Source organism: Xenopus laevis, chromosome 2S (assembly GCF_017654675.1).
Source record: "Xenopus laevis strain J_2021 chromosome 2S, Xenopus_laevis_v10.1, whole genome shotgun sequence".
NCBI classification, from domain to species: Eukaryota; Metazoa; Chordata; class Amphibia; order Anura; family Pipidae; genus Xenopus; species Xenopus laevis.
The window spans coordinates 25,258,387-25,266,063 of record NC_054374.1 but is presented as its reverse complement, the minus strand read 5'-3'; positions in this window follow the sequence as shown (position 1 = coordinate 25,266,063).

The window sequence follows — 7,677 nt, the reverse complement described above, 5'->3', positions numbered from 1 at the left end:
CTCCCCCATGCACCAATACTCCCACTCTCAAGGTAAGATAAAAGGAAAAATATAAGTAGGACAATCCTTATTAGAGTATCATATCGATGTTATGAGTATTTAATACAGTGATTGCAAATTATCTGTTGCTCTGATTGGTCACTTACTCTACCCCTATGGACACTCTCTTGCACACCCTCTATATTCTAGGTCAGGAGGATTATGGAGTAAAAGAGAATGGCAAGCAATATCTAGCAAACAACTTGGCATTCCACAGGTATGCTCCCCTGAAATCTGTTTACTTGGGTTAGTGAAAGATCTCCTACCCCTAAACCGGGCTAGATCACTTATGAGACTAGCCTTATCTTATGCCAAGAAAGTGGTAGTTGTGAACTGGATGGGCAATGGTGCCCCAAAAGTCGCTCAATGGGTCAATGTTAACAATAAAGCTCTCCCCTCCATCAAGCTAACCTATTTGCCCAGAGGATGTCCTGGGAAATTTTAAAAAATATGGGATCCATGGCTGGATATTAATTTGATAGAACTCCCTGAGGGTTAAATCAGATCGACTGAGTGCTACAATACCATAACCTGTATGTAGATGCATGTATGTAAGATGATGTGTAGAATCGTTCTATAGATCACATGAAGTGAATTGTATTTTGCACTGGAGGCACGGAGTGCCAACAGCTATTACTTTGTATGAACCAAGTTGTTATATGTTTCCCCTTCCTCCCAGCTTGAAAAATTAAATAAAAATGTAAAAAAAAAAAAAAAAAGAAAATGGCAAGAAGAAGGAAGATGGAGGAAGAGCTACCATCAGAAATCATAGAGCTGAGAGGGGCGTGGCTGGCCGGCAAGCAGCGTGGACGCGTCTCTTAAGCGCTCCCAGGGTCCCTGTTAAATTCAGCCGTTATCCCCTGTAATAGACTGCAGTCCCCCAAGATACAAGCTGCCTGGAGATCCGCAGAGTCGGCCGCTTCCATCCGGGCTTGCATCCGCCGCCCCAGCTGCCTCTACGCTGCAAATTGACGTGCGGCCTAGTCCCGCGCCTAAAGCCGCGGTCTCCAGTACTGCTCCGCCCGGGGCGCATCCGGATCGGCTATTACATTCCGCCGACTGAGGCGGCGGCCCAACGCTACAGGGCACACGCGGTGGCGTGTTAAAGGGGTGAGTGCCACGTTGACCCTGGGGGCGCCCCATCTCACTGTCCATAAGGCAAGCAAATGCCCATTCCACTTTAGGCTTCCAGGGCCTGAGACTGTGGGGCTTCCTGCCACTCCCTACATTGCAGTGATACTGTTCTTGCCTGAGGCCCAACGGAGTACAAAGGCCTGCGGCTATAGTGTAAAGGCAGCCCTGCGCCCTGTAGTGGAGCACCCACTAGGCATATGCAGCTCCTTCCCTGGCCGGCTCTACTACAAGGCCCTACCACACTCATGCCCTCATCCTGCCTTATGGACTGTTCACACCTGGGCACTGATCTAATGTAGTGCACCCACACGTGAGCTCCGTGTACCGTATTCAGCCACTATTTTGGAGACCCTACTCTAGCAACAAGCACAGCTCCTGATACAGCAGCACTCCTCTTCCCATGATGGGAGGCAGCAAAACTCAAAAACCCAAGTCTGATGCGGCATCTAAACTTGAGCAATTTGCCAGGCAACCCTCTCAAAATGGCTCTCAGCCGAAAGAGCCTCATCCGGAGGCTGCATGCTCCTCAGCTTCGCAACCTGAGGCTGCGACGCAACTGCTGCTGGACGCAATTACAGACTGCAGGACCTCGCTGTCCTCTAAGTTGGAGGAGGTCAAAGTTGATCTTTCCCTACTGCGAGCTGACCTGCAGAATATGCGGGAGAGAGTGTGTGAAACAGAAAACAGAATCTCGGCCCTAGAGGACACCTGTGCTCCACTCCCTACTGCAATAACCCGCATGGAAACTCAACTTAAAGCCTGCACGGACAAGCTGGACGACTATGAAAATAGACAGCGACGAAATAATGTACGTATTTTGGGACTCCCAGAACGAGCAGAGGGGAATGACCCAGTGGCCTTTGCAGAGAAATGGCTGAGAGACTGTCTCCCCGCAGCTGCCTTCTCACCCTTCTATGCGGTCGAGAGAGCCCATCGGGTGCCAGGTAGGACTCTCCCGCCAGGAGCACCTCCTAGGCCCTTTTTGGTTCGGCTGCTGAACTTCAGGGATCGGGACGCCATACTTCAGGCAGCCAGGCAAAGCCCAGATATTTCGGTGGAAGGCAAAAAGGTATCCATATACCCGGATTATTCTGCAGAGCTTCAGAGGCAGAGAAGCACCTTTGTGGCAGTCAAGCGTCGCCTGCGGGAGGCCAATTTGAAATATGGCATGCTCTGCAGGTGAGATCATTCTTGTTTATACCTTTCTGACTGATGTAGCCTCGTATTATCGCCTGAGCCGTATGTAGCAGACTCCATTTACGGGTGATTGGATGAAGGCGTTGCTCCACATGTAACCACACTGCTCAATGTTATATGGATCTACCCTTCCCATCTTGCAGTGGCACATTGCTGGAACTTTGAGCCAGGATTGCGGACTGGTTGCTACAGACTATTCATGCATATCCTTTTGAGCTGTCGGAGCCACTCTTCACACCCTCTCTGTGGAATACTCAAGATAGGAGCCTGCACTCTCCTTCAGAGTTATCTGCTGATACTACGCTAGAGTGTGTCATTTCCTATCCACTGCACTATTGCCCCATGATATGGCCGGTGTACAGGGCCGCCATCAGGGGGGGACAGGGGGGACAAGAGTACCGGGCCCGGGCATGAAGGGGGGCCCGGCAGCGCTGCATTTTTTGAAGATCCGGGCCCCCCTTACGAGCGCCCGAGCCGTACGTCCTCCCTCTGCGTTGCCGAATGCGGAAGTGCCGAAAAGCCGAAGCCGATGCGCCGAAAAGACCCGAAGTCACGGAAAAAGCCGAAGTCACGAAGCGCCGAAAAGACCCGAAGTCACGAAAACAGCCGAAGCCGAAGTCCTGAAGCAGTGCAAAGACCCGAAGTCACGAAAACAGCCGAAATTGAAGTCCTGAAGCGGTGAAAAGACCCGAAGTCACGAAAGGAGGCGAAGTTGAAGTACTGAAGCCATGAGTTCAATCCTACTGAACACCAGTTTGTGTTTTTTTTTTTTTTAATCCCCTGGCCACCAATGTATTATTTTAATATTCTATAGGCCCCTGCCAACAATCTTTTTTTTAAAACATTTTTTTTGGGGCCCCAATTTTTTTTTTAACTCGTAAGGGGCCCCTTGCCACCATTGTTTTTTTTTGGTTTTTATAAAAAAAAAAAAAACTTAATTTTCTTTTTGGTGGCCCCAAATTTTTTTAACTTGTAAGGGGGCCCCTGCCACCAGTTTTTTTGTGTTTTTTTCAAAAAAAAAATTATTTTTTTTCAAATTTTTTTTTGGGGCCCCAATTTGTTTTTAACTTATAAAACTTAAAAAAACACCTGCCACCAATGTTTTTTTAAAAAAAAAAAAAAAAAAAATTTGTAATTTTTTTTTTTTGGGGCCCCAATTTTTTATAAGGGGGCCCTGACCATCAATAGCTTTTTACAACTTGTGTGGGGGGGGTTACTTTTTTAGCGCTGCGATGTGGAGTGGGCGGGATATGGGGTGGAGCTTGGTCGTCAGTGTGGGCGGGGCCCAGGGGGCCCCAAAAAATTTGTTGTACGGGGCCCCGTGATTTCTAATGTGTGTACGGCAAGGGGACAGTTATACCCTGAGATTTACACTGTCTGAGTATTCCTATCTGTTGGGCTGATTGCCCATACTGCACTAGTGCCTGATTTGCTTGACTACCTCAGTCGGATCCTGCTGCAGTGATGGAACTTAGGTTCTCCCCGACATACATTCGCTATATTAGGTACCACGGAGACTCGGACTCTACCTCTGTACCATCGTATATTTTTGTTTGTGAGTTATTGCCAAGAGCTAGCCACTCCCCTGTTGGGATTGTTCGAATTAAGGGAAAATGTATCTCCAGGTTGGGAGGAGGATACCGGGTGGGGGGTATAATGTTAAGGGGTATACTTTTTGTCTGTCTTTCTTCTCTTTTCCCTTTTCCTTTGCTTTGCTTACCTCTGTGAGGGGAGGTTTAAGGTCTAACAAATATTGCTGGTGGTGCGTGACATTGCTGCTGTCTGCTATCGATATCCCACGAAACTTGCAATATATTCCACTATCACCTACAAACGTCAATTTCTGGTTGGGTGGTCGCGGTCCCCTGGGATCACCCAGGCCCCGGTGGCCCATAGTCTACCCTAATCTTAAATATGACTCTGCACGGTTTTAAACTTCTGTCCTGGAATGTGCGTGGGATTAATGATAAAGTCAAAAGGGCACTGGTTTTAGATACGGCCAGAAAATCTGGGGCGGATATTATCCTATTGCAGGAGACACATCTAGTAGGCCAGAGAGTCCGTGCTCTGAAACGGAACTGGGTTTCGGTGGCATACCATGCGGACTTCTCAACCTACTCCAGGGGAGTTGCTATCCTGATTAGAAAGTCATTACATTATCATTTTCACGCATTGACCACGGATAGAGGTGGCCGATATTTAATTTTGAAAGCCCAAATTGCTGGTACCATTTATATCATTGTCAATGTCTACCTACCACCTCCCGCAGATATTCAAATTCTAAATGAAATCCTACTAAAAGTAGCGGCAATGGGCGACCACCGTATGATATGGGCAGGCGACTTTAACTTGGTCCCTGATCCGGCTCTGGATAGACTTCACCCCTCCGCCCTTGACACTAAAACTTTTGCCCGGTGGGTGGAAGCTACGGGCCTGATAGATGTCTGGAGGTGGAGGCATCCCCAGCTTAAACAATATTCGTGCTACTCAGTGGCCTCAGCGGCAATGTCTCGTATTGATATATGTCTAGGTACAACTGAAATATTGCCATTTGTTGATTCTGTAGCATACTTGACAAGGATGTGTTCTGATCATGCCCCCCTATTATTGTGTCTGGGTGGCACCAATCAGGTTGGAAGGGATAAATGGAGATTACCCCCCAAATGGATAGCTAACCCAAAGGTTCACGAACGTCTCCTCCCTCAGCTGCACCAATATTGGGAAATAAACCAAGGCACGGCAGCTGACCATATAGTGTGGGACGCCGGTAAGGCTTTTATTAGAGGTGCATATATCTCCCTTATTAAATTAGCACGTAGTGAGGGTGACCAGGCTCTCTCTCTGGCTCAAGACAATCTAGCTAAGGCAGAATCAGAATTGACGCATAACGAATCGGATGTGTCTAAACAGGCTATGCAATCAGCTCAGAGAGATCTGGACTTACTACTGGTTGACAAATACTCGCAACGAGAGCTATATAGAGCAGCTGCCTGGTATGACAAGGGCGACAAAAATGGGAAGCTGCTGGCGCTACTGGCCAGGGGAGATGTGCCTAAGACCATGATACCGGCAATTACTGATGGCAATGCTCTATATACAGACCCGACCCTAATGACGCAACAATTTGAGAAGTATTTTCAATCCACCTACCAATCACCTCCCGACACCTCCCCTGACAGACTTAAGGAGTTCTTAGATACAATCGACTTCCCAGAAATTTCTCCAGATACCGCCACGCAATTAGACCAAGATATTACCTTAGATGAAATTAAAGATGCCATTAATGGGTTTCCTGTGGGGAAAACACCTGGTCCGGATGGGATTCCGATAGAATGGTATAAGAAGTATGTTGATTTTTTGGCCCCCAAACTTCTTGCTCTCTTCAATGGCACCATTAGGACTGGGGTACTGCCGGACTCCTGCTATGATGCCTTTATTACCCTAATACACAAGGAAGGCAAACCCCCTGATAGATGTGATTCGTACAGGCCTATCTCCCTCCTTAACTGTGACATTAAGATCTTTGCCAAACTCATTGCCAACAGACTTAAATTGATAGCACCTGATCTGGTACATCCGGACCAGACGGGATTCATGCCCTCTAAGGCCACGGATATCAATGTGAGACGTCTCTTTACTAACCTAGCGATTCAGCATGACAATATGGGAAATAGAATTGTAGTGTCCCTCGATACAGCGAAGACCTTTGACACGGTCCAGTGGCAATACTTATGGGAGGTATTAGCTCGGTACAAGCTAGGTCCTAAACTTCTGAAATGGATTCAGCTTCTGTATGCGCACCCGAGGGCCAAGGTATTGGTCAATGGACAAATGTCCGATAGCATTTATCTAGGACGGGGCACCCGCCAGGGGTGTCCTCTTTCGCCTTTGCTATTTGCCCTGGCTATAGAACCCCTGGCCATTAGAATACGGGCGAATGAGGATATACAGGGCCTTTGTGTAGGTAACCTGATTGAAAAAAAAAATCTCCCTATACGCTGACGATATGCTTGTCTATCTGGCCAACTCGGGTGCAGCCCTTGAGAATCTCTTGGCAACTATTTCTGAATTTGGTCATTACTCTGGGCTGAAAATAAATCGTACTAAGTCGGTGGTGTTCCCCATAGATCCCCTTCCCCCGGATCCGCCGGACACCTTACTACAACTCAAGGTTGTGAACTCATTTAGATACCTGGGTATAGTGATCCATAACGACCTTAATAGGTATGTACAACTTAATTTAGATCCAGTAGTGCAGTCCCTGACTAACAAAGTTGCTGTTTGGCAAGACCTACCTCTTTCTTTACCAGGCAAAATTAATATGTTTAAAATGATCTTTTTACCCAAATTTCTATATACTCTCCACAACTCTCCCGTAACCCCGCAGGCCCATTGGTTCACCAGGCTAGACAAAATAATTAGGAATTTCTTATGGGCAGGGGAACATCCCCGATTAAACTTTAAGGTGTTGCAGGCGCCGGCTTCTGGGGGAGGCCTAGCTTTACCTAATCTTAAACTATACTTCCTTGCGGCCCAGTTGGTTTATGCCCACTGGTGGATTGTCCCTGATAGAAGCAATTCAGCGGTGGTGTTAGAGGCAGCAGTACTAGGCTCCTTTTGAGGCCCTTGCCAAACTCCCTTACCGTGGTGTCTCCCCATATCACCACCACCCCTATGCAAACAGTGGTGAAAGCATTTCAGAAATCCCTAGAACTGGTTCGAGGAACCTCCACCACCTGGTCCCACCTGGTCCCACCTGGTCCCCCCATACCCCGCTATGGGGGAATATTCACCGCCCTCGTTTACGCTCACTCCCAGGCATCGCCCGGTGGGCATAGCTTGGGATTAAAACTCTTGGTGATATCGTCACGGAGGGTGACTGTAAGAGCTTTGACACACTCCAACAGGAATTCCACCCCCACCCAGCTATGTTGTTTCGGTATTTCCAATTACGTCATGCTTTCAACGTGCAATTCCCGATAAAGCCTGTGGCCTTAAAGGTATCGTCCCTTGAGACCTACCTGCGCAGGTTAGACTTGCCAAAACCCCTGTCCTGGTTATCAGGGCCGCCATCAGGGGGGCACAGCGGGTACAGCTGTACCGGGCCCGGCAGTCTTGAAAGTGTGAAGGGGGGCCCGGCCGCTCTACACTACCTGGATTGCAGGGCCCTTCAAAAGAAGCAGCCGCAAAAGAGTTAACAGGCACGACTCCGCTGCCATCTCTGCAGCACAGGTCTCACAGCATTTCTGCCTGCCTGTGTGAGACGGCACACTGACCAATAGCAGCGGAGGTGTGTCACAAACCTGC